Source organism: Puntigrus tetrazona, chromosome 19 (genome assembly GCF_018831695.1).
Source record: "Puntigrus tetrazona isolate hp1 chromosome 19, ASM1883169v1, whole genome shotgun sequence".
Taxonomy (NCBI): Eukaryota; Metazoa; Chordata; class Actinopteri; order Cypriniformes; family Cyprinidae; genus Puntigrus; species Puntigrus tetrazona.
The window spans coordinates 10,726,076-10,740,373 of NC_056717.1; the positions used below are offsets into that span (position 1 = coordinate 10,726,076).

Here is a 14,298-nt window from a genome sequence, read left to right on the forward strand (position 1 = left end):
TGTTTACGTGTCGAAATTGACGTTTGCATGTTGGACTGATATTACATCTGACCATTTGTGATTTCCATCGTTACTGCAGCAATACGGTGACTGGTAGTGCTGTCTGCACTTGAAAAGCAGTTGGAGTACATTGATCAAAACCTTGTTTCCAACACGGTTATGTAACTTCACACACTCTGCCCAGCATCGCTACAAAGGCTCCCTCAGGCCTCGGTAACATGTGCAACTACACTACACACAGACATAAAATACTAAAAGGAAACGAATACTAAGCTTCAACCTCATATATAGTGGAGAAAGATGGTCACCCCTGCCAATATATTTCCTTTTTCCTTCTCTCAGCTTGAAATTGAAATATGCAAGCGTAATAGTCAACAAAATGGAGGAAAATGGCCTCAGAAAGGTTAATTCACAGGTTTTTTTTTTTTTTTTCAGGGATGGAATCCCTATATTGGCAAGAGATGTTCCAGCGACCCTGGAATGAGAGAATGCATCTATACGGCTTTCCTGTGGTTTCTCTTCATCTGCAAGTCATAATTAGACCCCGAAAGAGTCTCGGCTTCTTGCCCTCTCTTTCCACTGCCAAGTAAACGGCAGGGGCAAAACATTCCCTCTCTTTATTTCGCCATGTCCATCTTGTTCTTACCGGTGTAGTTAATATTTACTGAGCATAGCAGCAGAAGTCACACTCAAAATTTCCAAATGGAAACAAGTGTGGTAAATTTTCACAGACACACTGTCTTCTAACAGTGAGGTCATTCTAACCTAGATCAACCTCGCTTTCAGATTCGAATTTACAAAAAAACCCAAAACAAAACAACAAAAAAAACCCAAAAAACACATAATCCATGTGGTTCAGTAATCAAGAACCAGGTCTGGTTGGGTTAAGAAGCATTTGTTGCTATTTCATCAACATAACAGGAAATAAACAAAGGGGAAAAAAGAAGGAAACATCTTTTCCATGATTGCTTACATAGGGAGACCCAGTATAATATGCTTAAAAACCACGTTTCAGAGTTTAACATCTGGGAATAGCACATGAACTCAAAGCAGCATGTTTCATTTCTGTAAAAAGGACAACGTGAGCTTCGGAAGTCTTTCTGTTTTCCTTAAAAAATCTTAACAGCGACCATGTGGACGGGCTCCCAGACGACTCAACTGCCAAAGACATTGATAACCATTGTTCACCGGTGCTGTTTGACAGCTTTGTTTGCCCTCACTCATCCAAATTAGGATAATAGAAGGCAATTATTGCAGACCAGTGACCGTTAAATGTCTGTCTTTTAGTCCAACAACAATTACCCATCAATTACCACGGGTTGATATTTGCTAAGTATACAAGGTCATGGCACAAGCGAAATTGAGACCTTATCTGTCCACAAACAGGCTTTTTCCAGGTAACACGGCCCATAAAGGACCTCTCAATTTTGTAAAACACTGTAATAACACACGATCCGCAGTATTAAGGTGCTTCAAAGATACAAAGGTCAAATCGGGCACAGAAAGACAATTATTCATATCAAAGAAATGCCAGGAAAAGGAAGCTAGCTTACTTCCTAAGTTCAGGAAAGGCTTCTGTGAGCTCCACCCTTCCTTTCCTGTGTGTCATGGGTTGTTAGTCCAGCTGCCGGTAGCAGCCAAAATCCCTCAAGCATTCATTCACAGAGGAAAGATGCATCCTACTGTCCTGGAAATGGGTGGATTGCTTCGTGCATGTTTTCTAGCAATACATACAGTTCATGCCACTGGAAATTGGAAAGAACAGCATTAAGTTTCAATACATCAAAAAGAAAATGATTTGTTAAAAAGTGAAAGGCACTTGTTGTTTACCTTTTTTTGAGAACTAGATGAGCATCCGACAGTCACAAAGATGCTGGAGTATCACACAGCCCACACAGAAGTCAAACCAAAGCTTTTTGTGACTTGAAACTGTTGTAAAAAAACCCCCCAAAAAACCCTCACAGGAGATTGAAATTACTCAATTTAGCCATTGAAAATTCACTGAACAATGGTGAATGTGATGGCACTTTAAATGTGGTATCTCCACTTTGCGAGAATGTCATATGTCAAAAAAGTCATATTTTATATAAAGATCAACATGACAACAGTGTCTAACTTAATGTTTTATACATTATTTCCACTTTTTTATAGCATAAACAGCAATAGCAGAACTGGTTGTAGCAGCTTTGAGTGAAAGATTCAGTGATGCATTCATATGTTGCATTAGTGAAAGAGTCAACATTTTGAAGACAAAGAGTCAGTTGATTGAATGATTCAGTGACTCACTAATATTTACTTGTTTTGTTTTTTTAATAAATCAGTGTTTTTAAACAAATCGGTTGAATGAGTGTGTCACTGGCTCCCTCATAAACAGAGTAATTGTTGCCATTTATTAACTGAAAAGCCTCACTGGAACACATTTCTTTATCATATTCTTTTTCAATGCACACGTTCTGTACCTATGCACTGTGCTTTCTGTGACATTTGTAAGTATACATGCCAAAGGTTTCAGAATGAAACACCTGCCTTTGGTATACTATGCTCATAATGGATTTCTTAATGTTTTACACTTTAAGGTAAATGAGGTTCTATGCAGCCAAACCTTTAGGCTAAAACCTATACAAGTGAATGAAAGCTTTCCAGACAATTCAGGAAATGAATTCATACTGTATGAAAGGTGATCTGGGGATAATGCCAGAATAAGCTCTCAGGGGCATCCAATCCCAGACTGTATTTCTAATGGGAAAACTGTGCAGGTTGGTCTGTTTCAAAAATTAAATAGGCTCCCTTTACCCCGTCTCAGTGATAGGGAGGATAGAATATCAGCAAAATACTTTACAACAGGCTCTCTCATGAACTCTCCCATCGATGAATAAACTAACATCTTTCTCCCTTGTGTGTCCAAGACACCAGCTTGAAGCTAGTTTAACATAAACAACAGGTGTGAAGCCCATTAAACTGGTTTCAAATATATTTATACCATACACAAATATACAAAGCTGTATGTAAAAAAAAAAAAAAAAATTAAATAAAAATGAAAACCTGGTGTGATAAAGTCACATTAGCTGCCACCGCTGGGGAAGCAGCACTGAAACACACTCTCGCGCGCGCGCGCGCACCTGTTTACCTCATCCACTCGTCGCATCCTCCCTTATATCGCCTCTATCAGGGTAAGCGGGTGCACACGCGATACTGATAGCACATGGGCATTTCGGGCACTTCCCCGTTGTTCATATTAGCCATTACATACATTTTGCATAGCACTTGCCCTGTTCTGTCCCTGTGATGTTTGCCTGTGTGGGCGTGGTCAGTCTTCCGGCGGGAAACCCGGCGCTGGCCAAACCACCGAGCGCACGAGTGGCGGCCAATTATGACGTCACGGCCTCCCCGCGCTGTGCCGCGCAAACGAAAGCTGGCGAAACCCTTGTCAACGTGTGATTAGGAGTTTACATGCGTATTTACCTGTGGAAATAATATAATAAATGTGTGATTGAACTCAATGGTGGATACTGAGTGCCAAATAGAGGTGGTATTTGTGTTCCCGTTAAATGTACCTGCAAATGATACTACCAAAAAAACTGGAGTTTGGCCTACATAAGCAGAGGCCAAACTTCGGGACCGGGTTTGTTTACCAAGTCAATGTAAGAGTGCTACTGCGGTGCCTCAAGCTATTTAAAACACCTGTTAGATACCGAGTATTTTCTGGTTTATTTTCCCCTTTTACTTGTCTCTTTAGTACTTTGGGTTTGTTCTTCGTTGTTTTTGTGTGCACCTGTATACATCTTTTACTGTGGACAATCCTTCTGCACTGTAAATAAAACTGCACTTTGAACTGAAGTGGTGCTGCGAGTAATTCATCATTTTACATCTTTTCATGCACTTACATCCCCTCCCTGAGCTGGTGGGCTTGTCTTAATCACACCTGGTCTAGAAGGTATACAAAATGAAATTAAACCTTAATCATTTTAGATATTTATTTTTGTTTGAGCATTTGCTCTTGATTATGAAAGATTTGAAGCAGCAGACAATGTACTCAATATACATTGTATATACAGTACTCAGTATAAGTAAAAAAGGGGGACCGAATGAGTTTGGTTTCCTTAGAAAGCCTTGTCGATGCCCTTTTTGATTTCCTGTCTTGTAGTTGTTCTGCTCCAGATGAACTCACAGAAGGCAGGGTGGTGATCGCAGTGTCATCTTGTATGGCGGCTGGAAAGGGTGCTCAAATTGGGAGGACAGCATAGCCTCGTGGATGAGATAGCCAGTGGTACTGACAGGATATCAATGGCGAAGACTCTCTTTTGCTTATATACTTCTAATATAATGTAAGACTCAAAGGCCTGGTTTCACACATAGGGCTTAGAGTCTAAGCTATAGTGCAGTTAGGACATTATAAACATGTCTTAAAAAATAACAATACTGACATGCTTTAAATTCAATAAGTGTGCATTTAAGTTAAAAAAGTCCTGCATTTCAGTGTGGGACTATGCCTTGTCTGTGGAATTTTGGAAAAAAGCAAAAAAATGAAGGCAAAATTATTTTCAGTAACCTTAGGATATATAAGTATTAGCCAAATATATTTGTTATGCATTTATATACATTTCAGTAATTTTTCTTTTTAATTTGCAACACGTGAACTATTTAGATTTAGATTTATTCTAAACTATAAAAAAATTTAATATAATGACTGACAGAATGATTGACTGATTTGCTTCTAGCCCCCTAAGCCCCCAAAACCTAACATAAAGTGTGACACCTTAAATAAAGTGTTACCGAAAATACTTTTTAGGATCTGGACACTTTTCTCGAAGCTGTACAGAACTTCTTGATTTCCTCGTCATTTACGTCTCCTATCAGACTCCATGATAGCAGTTTTTGCTCATGAAGTTTTTGCTCATGAACCCTGAATAAACTTTTGCACAACCTTGTTTTCGTGTTTGTTTTTTAGCTTCTTGGATGGCTCGTTTCACCTTTTTGTCGTTCAGTTTTGTTTTCACTACAGATCCTTTTTAACACCCTTTACTTTTCACCGAGGATGCCTCTGGAATGATTTGGGTTTGTTGTTGAGAAAATAGCAATCTGGTTTGTGGATATTACTGAGCATACACAGAATATTTTGTTATTAGTGATGGTGGGAACCTGTTCATCCAGGTTGGAGCTTGTCTTCTTGAACAGCTTCCAGGTGGTACAGTCAAATCAATGTTTGTCGGCTGCTTACATCACCACCTTTGCCCTAAAACACTAATATTTATACATCAACAGGGAATATTACACCTGTGAGATGGTTCTCTTTCGGCTGATGGATCTATGTCCTGCTCTTTCTTGGTGTAAAAAAGAATTTGGCATGTATTGCTTAACTAAATGATTACCACAGGAGGCTACATGTGTTCTGTTCATGGTCAAATTCAGGGCCTAAACAGCTTAACAGAGAGAAAATACACACACACACTGACTCCAGCTTGAGTACGTTGACAGATGAACATGACCAGGGGGAATTAAAAATGTCTTTTAAATCCAATAACCTTACAGGTCTTTTTTTTAAAGATACAACTTTACTTAATTTACGTTTTTAGTAAAGAAAGTGCTATTTCAACATGGCAGATTTTACTGATTAGTGATTAACGACTAAAGACAAAAAGCAGAAAAACAAATAAATAAACAAACAATAAAATCAAATCTAGACTCATCCAAAAATACGACTTGGATGGAACTGTCCCGAGCAGGTTTCTGGACACAGAAAAGCAATGAAGAAAGAATAAAACGTGCTTCTGTTAGACTAAATATGCTTCCGTTAGACTTCGGGCAGAACACTTCGGCTTATCACCACGAAAGAAAAAAAGGTACAGTTGCCAAATAGATAGTTGATCACCTGAAAACGATTCAGAGAGAACGTGAAGCTGGGGAGTACATAAATTTACTCTTGCTTTGAGTTATAGAGCCTCTGGTGACTAATAACTAAAATGTTAGGCTGAGCAATCACAAAGAGCATGTGATTCATGAGGTATGTGACGAGAGCCCTAAAAAGGATATAAAGTGTTTATTTATGATATAAATCATGACAAGTGTTTATTTTTTTTCTTGAGTATGAAGAAGAAAGAGACGAAATTGTCACATACAGTATAAATTACAAATTGAGCTTGTTCTAATTAGTGTCTTGTTTAACAGATATGAAAGTCTCTTTCTGTCTCTCAGCTTCTGCTTTTTTCATAGCTTTACATGCACCCAAAACAAAACGAACCCCCCAAAAAACTTTTTATTTAACTCTTCATTCAGGGTCGCTGTTAGATAAAACTGACTGTGATACGAATCACAGATGAGATTTAGGAGTTAGGTTGCAGTGAACCTTCTGAAATGGATTTTAGGGCGCCCAGCAACACAGAATAAAGTCTGGAGGGTTTCTTATTTATTTGTCTGTAGCATTAGAAAAAAACGTTCATTTGTATGAAAAATATTCCGTACAAAGGAATGTATAAAAGATCTGGGTCCAAATATCTGGTAGCATTACAATACAGCTGAAAAAACATCATTTGAAATTTTTTCTGAAAGCTATCAGGCAGTAAGTATTAATGTGATTAGGAGCAAGTATAACTGTACACGTGTTCAGTAAACACAGAACCAGCACACTTCGCCGTTGACACATGCCTTCCTTAACTGCAGTTTGTATAGCTGTTTCTGTCTAAGGTGTGGGAAGACTAATGAAGCCCAAGAAAACATTTCCAGAATCACGGTATTAGGTAAAAAGTGTTATAAAAACAATACAAGCTGTCAACACTTCATTATCACCAGGGTCAAAATAAGAAGTCTCAGACTTGCACATTCGGGGTTCAACCACCAGTGTGTGAAAGGGCCTGGAGTATTCACCATGCCAGGCCTAACATGTGTCGAGTTCCACCCACAATATGGAAGTTTTGGTTTTTCCAACTTCCTTCCTTTCTGCACGTAACACCAATGACTATTTGTACACTTCGTCTTTGAATGGAAATATTCATTAGGACAACTTTGATTCTGCATTTAGATGAAGTTTTTGACCAATAATCATAATTTAAAGAGTGTAGCCTTATAGCTGTATTTGAAGTAATGATGGACCCCACTTTATATTAAGTAGCCTACTTACGTTTAATTTAATACCTTGTATTAATGTAATGTAATTGCATCCCTTGCATCCACCCTTAAACCTACCCATACCCCTAACCGTACTCGTATCACTCCTTAATAACAGTAGATGTGTTCTGAATTACAATATGAACACAATAAGCACATTGTATGTCATAGTTAAGACCACTTAATATAAAGTGGGCCCTAACGATGCATTAATGTTTAACTTGCTGTTCAGTAAACGAGACATATGTTAATTCTGCCACTCCGACAGCTTTGGCAAATTCATTCAATGAATGATTAATCAGGCTGATTTAGACTGGATTTTTTTCTAATAATCTGTTTAAAGAATCAGTTTATATGAATCATTTTTTAGAGAATCAGGCTACACATCCCACTGTATTATTTAGGCCTGAATAATATCCTATCATTTATCATGTTCAGGACCTTTATTTTGATAGTCCACTTTAGACATTTTACTAACTATAAGTAACTTTGTAACAAATTCTCATTAATTTGCAACTTTATCTGCTAACTCTCAGAGTAGACTGTTAGGTTTAGGCTGAGTAGAACAAGTTCATATATGCAAGGTTTTTGATAGTCAGCATCTTGTATGTTGTGTGCCTATCATAATAAAGATATTAAGCAGACACTTTAGTAATACTCTAATGACTGTTAGTTGACATGTAGCTGCAATGTTACTGTTAATGAAATATCTAAAGTGGACTATGAAAATAAAGTTTTACCCAAGATTTTAATGAAAACATTTGCAGTCTTCATGTCAGTTTGAACTCTTGGCCTACTGAAAGCAACTGAAGTACTGTTGGGATCTATGTTATGCCCACCAACGAACTTGTTCATTGACATTGAGAACTTCACATTTCTGGCAGCGTTCTCACACTTTCGTCCCACTTGTTTCTACTCAAGATCCACAGCTTGAAATCCTCTGCGTTACATCACCTAATTGACATTCATGAGCCAATGTGTTTATAAGGTTACTTAAGGGTTGTGGTTGTGAGTTGCCGTCTCCACATTTTGGTTTCTGCTCACAATATGAAGTATGTAGTTGAATATGAATTTAATACGAAAATAAATTTAATGGCTCGGCTCTTCAGAGACATGCAGGAAGCACAATTTCTAAGCCATTTATGTGGTTGCATTGATGTGTGCGCGAGAGCGAGTGTTACATCTCGGGAAGGTGGTGAAAGAAGCCCTGTGGAACTTCATAACCCAGGTACCTTTTTTCAATTAGAAATAGGATTGGCCCAAGAGTCATGAGATTCAAATCTGCCCCAGACATAACACCCGGCTTTCAGATTTAGCTCGGAGAGGTTCTGCAGAATATGTGCCATTGACACCCGCCTCTTGTCGTATTCTTGGACCGTCGCCGGCACTCTGTACCAAAGGTCAGCGCGTCTGTTCTCTGCGCTGTCATCGCCCACACAAATACGTCTACTTGCAATTATGCAGCAACAGCACACTCATATGGTTCTATTAACCGAACAGTAATACTCGATGGATATGAACTCTTGAGAACTCTTCTTACTTTTAAGCACAGCTGAGGAATCGCTCCATGGCCGGTTTATATAATCAGACGCTAATCAATGTTTCTTGGTGGCCCAAAAAGCATTCGCTCCTGGAGGGCTCTTGTTATGGGCCAAAAAATAAAGAGATCTGTTCAGACAATGCAGCGCTCCATGACATCGTGCTGTGAGGGAGAGTTTATCGGCATACATGCCAAAGGAATTAGCGCCGCTTATACAAAGGGTCCATCCACTCGTGTTATGAACCATTAAACTTAATGGGGCAAAAAATTTATTTCAATAAACACATCTATAGGCTGTGTTTTTAGCTAAAAAAAAAAAAGAAACAAAGATCAAACCACCATGAATCCAAACATCTCATTACATGGCATCATTTCTATACACTCCAGAACTCTCCCCTTCCAAGAGAAACATCCAAAGGGTGCCTATATTTGTGTAAAGAGCGTGCCCATTGAAAACACAGTCTCTCGTAAGAATTGTACTTTTCTTCTCAGCTCGCTGGGCACACATGGCGCAATGTGTACACAAGTTACTCTGGAACGTTTCGTCTGTTTCCATAGTGACTCATTCATGTGGGTCTGCTTGAGCATTCCATCTCCTCATGACAGAAACCACTCTGGTCTCCACAGCCCATCCTCTGTTCCAGAACATTCTCTCTTTCAGATCGACTCGGGACACACAAAATCACAAGCAAATTAGAGTCGAGCGAGAGAGGGAAAACAGTGAGCTAAATGGCACTTCCTGCAATTTCAAGATTTGGGCAATTTGACTCTGTCGGGTGGTTTGTAATAGTTTTCTACATGTGTAAAAATGTGTAAAATGCAGAAAAGGCTCCGTCTGTTCGGAAGGGAAATAAATAAATGAAAAAGCTTTATTGTGATTCTTCAAGCGAGCATACCGAAATATGACTAGACCTCCACCCAGACCTCCACTGTGGAGTGTATGAGCATTTATTGCAGTGAAAGACTGGGCTGTTGTAACCTCATTCGCTTTCAAAATGGGTTAAAAGGGTGGGTCTGGTCCTGGGCCTGGTTTATTACACAATAAAGAACTCAAAACACACTTGACTGCTCGATTGGAACGGCAGCTTTGACGTGGGGGAGTATTCATGTCAAGCGGACTAGTAATGACGTCACCAGTGGGCCATGTTCAAGTGATGGAGTGCTGTGTCATGCTTTGTTTGGTTTTCCAACAGAAGCCATATTAATTAAAGCAGAGACTTTGAGAAAAACATGTCAGGAGGACAATTATGCATTCAAGAAATGTCATTTGTTGGAAAACTCTGTAATTAGTTTGGAACATGCTCGGTTTGATTTTATAGAACTGTCCAGTCTGCAGTGTCAATATACAAATGAAAAGTGCGCATTTTCATACATTAATGCCGCTTTGTGCAGACCTGAGTGAGGTAAGTGTATCCTGTCACTCAACGGCGAAAATAAGCATACGCCTTTGTATGAGTTAGCAAATGTTCTTATGTTCACCTGAAGACATTTTCAGGTTTTATTCTTAAACAAACGCTCTTGGAGAACTTCCTCAACTATAGAGCTATGGCTGAATATGGCGCAGCGATCAACAAACATGGAACTACTTAACAGTCATACAAGTCTTCATTTAAGGAAGTTTCACAACCAATCAGAATCAGAATGCTGACTTTCGCTTCTTGTATAAACAAACAGTGGTTCCAAATGTTTTTGGACACTTAAGCCGTGTTCACACAGATGTTTTAGCACAGTAACTGCAGGTGTAGTTCAACACTTGGTCCACTAATGTTGGGCGACTAGTATGCTACCAAATATATGTGCGTATGAAGAATTGTATCATGTAAACCTTATTTAAAATATTTTCCTTGATAAGCGTGTTTGTGTTTGTGCTTATTTAAAATAAATGACACTGTTTGGGCTGATATGAGTTGTTCGTTTTTAATATGTTGCCCTGTAAAGAGTGGCTTTGTAAATACTAAATCGATGTCAGTGCCTGGATATGGAAATGCATTTCTCTCACGAGAAAGGTCCACTTATAACTGTTTACATAAATTCTACTTGGTTTGACATTTTGTATCATAACATTCAGTAATTTTTAAGTGTGGTGTAAGTGTTCAATTTTTCTTTGGGCCACTATACAAGTACACAACAACATATGACCCTATGCAAACAATGGCATATAACTGAAATTAAGCAATTAAATGAATTATTTTAATAATTCCCATCAATCCTCTTAAAATACTGAAACTTACTGTGATATGATCTATTAGTTTGGGATGCAATGGAAAAAGAGGACCTTTCAAGTACCATTTAAGACATTGGCAAAGGGTCCAGAGGTTGCTGTGTGAGGCAGAGGAGTTATGCTCTCTATTTGTCCCAGATGTGTTTGATTCAGATCAGCATATAGCAGTAGTCATGGGAAAGTGGAAGTAGCACATTTTACATGTTATAAATATGGTGACCTATCCAAGATAATCCTGTAAATAGTGGTGTCTGAAAAAGTGAAAAATCTTTGTGACTTTATGAATTAAATAAATAAGAAACAAACACATTTTTTGAGGACTAATAGGAAAAGTCTTTGACGTATGGCGTTCCTCAAGGATCTAATTACATCTTTTCTTGACATCTGAGAATTACCTCAGACAAGAGGGTTTGTTGCATTTCCATCTCGGATCCTTTGATTTACTGTCTCGTGACCTTTACTGGAAACAGTGTGCATGCTGCTGTTCCTGCGAGCCAGGGAAGATCATCCATTCGTGTGTCATCTCCTTTGTGCTCCAGAACAGCTGTGGGAGACTTGGACACCATGCAACGGGCTGTGATGGCTCTCCAGCATTGGGTCGGTTCTTCGCGCTCCAGGGCATGTTGATATTCCCACAAGGTGTGTTTTTGAAACGCACTCGGTCTTGCCCTGCTCCGTTTCCCTCCTCTGACCTCCCATCATCTCGCTGCCAATCCTTTCGTCCTGGCAAGGCTTGAAAGTGGGGGATACAGTGGAAGAATCGGAGAGAGAAAGTGAGAAGAAAAGAAAGACGGAAGAATGGATGAGGGGGATTCAATAATGGTGAGCCAGCAGCAGGCCATCCGCAGGATTTTATTGTTTCAGCGTGCCATTCAGCATTTGTTTCTGATATAGGGCACATGGTTGCATTTAGAGGGTTTAAATGAGATTGGTGTGTACCGTCTCGTTTCCAGCATACGTAACTTTTGCTACTTGTATGCTAGAACTGTCCTAATAAAAATTTTAAAGGGACAGGGACAGTTACTACTCACGCTCATGCTGTTCCAAATCTGTATGGCTTGCTTACTTCTGTGGAACACGAAAGGAGATGTTTTGAAAAATGTCCACTCTGCGCTATTCCATAAAATGAAAGTGGATTGGCAACAACTGTCAAGCTCAAAAGAACAAAAAAGGGCATAAATGCACCAGAAATGCAGCCCAAATGAACAATATATATATTCACTATATTTCATTATAAGACTTCCATACTAAGGAAAAAGAATCGGTCTTCCTTCACATTCGCATTCATTGTGTGCAAAACAGCATCTTGGAAATCCTGCTAGACAACGAATTTTGCATTCTAGTAACAACAGATAATCATACAGGTTTTAAAACACATGAAAGTAAAAGCAAAAAAAGGAGATATTCATGTTAAGAGAGAATTAACTGAAAAAAAAAAAAATCACTATTTTCTAAATGCATGTTTAAGACATTATGAACAATTCAGCCGTATAGCTACGTATATTTAACTTTTTTTAAAGTTTTGACCTTGTCATAACCAGAACGTTCTGTGAAAACGACTTATCTCTGGAGATGTATGCAGAACTCAAACTATTCAGTCTGCCTAAACCAGGCCTCTCCACAATCGACTGAACACCCACATTAATTTTTTCAAGTGCAAAACCCACATCTAAAAATCCAATGCATATAACAGAACTTAAACAATCTGCATTAAGTCTTGGGCGTCATTTCTTTCATTTGCTGCCACCGACCTGTCTTTAGACGTGAAACAAAAATAGCTTGTAAAAATCAATTCCTTATGGTGGAAAAGAGAGGAATTTTATTGTGCCTTCTCCATGAAGAATTTGAGTATTGGACTAGTATTGTGATCACACTGATATGAGGAAAAAAACATGATGAGGAGGTCATCTCATAGTGTGGAGTCCATTCTTCTTCTCATGCCGAGATTCATATTGGTTAAAGGTGACCGTGATGGTTAATAAATACTGACACATCACTTTGTTTCGGATGCTTGGCAAAAGCAGATATCCTGCATTGTTAAGATGGGAGAAAGAAGGAGCAGGAGAAATTCCTGAGAGCATATGGAAGAGTGATACAAGTTTTCACGCAGTACACAATCCCAGCTGTATATCCCCATGATACAGGGGTCTAATTCTGCCAAATGATTTACATCAAATGTCTGCGCGAAACCATTTCCTCTTCCCTCGCTTTCCAATATACACATTGTACAGAATACATACATTGTATGCATAATCTAGCGAGAGGGGACGAGGGATTCGGCCTGACAGGGCTCTGCATACGTTTTCCGATGTTTTTCTTATAAAATGTCCCTGAATCGAGAGCGAGTGGATAAGGAATATATTCCACGAAATAATTTCCCAGCCCCAGAGATTCAAAAACAAGCAGTTGGTGGACCCCATGAGCAATCAAATACCAAATTAAAGAGAAACACAGAAAAATCCATGAGAATGGAAAAAGTAAAAAAAAGAAAAGAAAAGTCACCCACCACAATGCTCACAGCTACCTCTAGTGGCTCGATGTAACAAAACAATACAATGAATGTATTATTCAACGCATCAATGTGAATCCAATCACATGGAAACTCTATCTGAAAGGGCTAAAGTTTATAAAACCCAATCTATACGCTAGCTGATGGGAAGTGGTACTAGAAGCAGTAAACTTCTTTCATTTGTGATTGACGAGGTGTGGAATTCTGGAAAAAGAAGCCCAGATCATGACGTGAGGCGATTAACAGGTGTCAGGAACGAACTTTGAGCTGCCCCGGAGAAACGAATGGCTTTTAGCGAATGGCCTTTCACTTCCCACTGGTCAGCACGACCGCGAACCCTTCGGCTACACCATTAAAACGCACAGGCTCCCAAAACAGCCCTGTCCTGCACACGCACCACTGAACCTCCAGGCCCTGATTGCTTCCACGTTGCTTGAGTAAACATCTGAGACGAATTAGGCCCTTGTTATTGTTGTTTAACTCTAACCACATCGTGCTGCCGCGCTGTAGGAATAACAGTCCCACGATGCAAGAGCCAGTACACGACAAGTCGAAGACGGCGATGGGGGCTGCCGTGACACTTCATTACATACGTGTGGAGGGACCTGCCACAGGCTCGGTGCACACAGGTCCCATTATCTGCATACCTAGACCCCTCCAAGACTCCCCTTAACACCACTGGCCCTCTACAAAACATGTGCGTCTCAAAAGACTACGGCTCTGTTCTTGGCGAACATGGGGCCCTTTCTTTAAATGTTGGTTTTAGATTAGCCATCTAAAGTTGTTTTTCGATACAAGCGTTATGGACATTAAAACAGCAGTGTGATACGGTCGGCTCAAATAAGCGCTTTATTGCAACTGAGTAAATATTAGTTGTGCAAAAGGCCTATTGAGTAGAAGAACGAGAAATGAGGGGATTGGCCAGAG

At 39.4% G+C, this 14,298-nt stretch overlaps 1 protein-coding gene across 1 annotated transcript in view; it reads right to left on the reverse strand.

Annotated features, from left to right (window-relative positions):
• Nucleotides 1-1,932, reverse strand: part of col8a2 (collagen, type VIII, alpha 2) — a 90,580-nt gene extending 88,648 nt beyond the window's left edge. Inside the window, exons 1-2 of the mRNA XM_043217356.1 lie at nt 1,831-1,932; nt 1,554-1,745 (exon numbers count right to left, since the gene is read on the reverse strand). The gene's annotated coding sequence lies outside the window, so the exon portion shown is untranslated. The remainder of the gene's footprint in view (nt 1-1,553; nt 1,746-1,830) is intronic.
• Nucleotides 1,933-14,298: the final 12,366 nt, after the last annotated feature.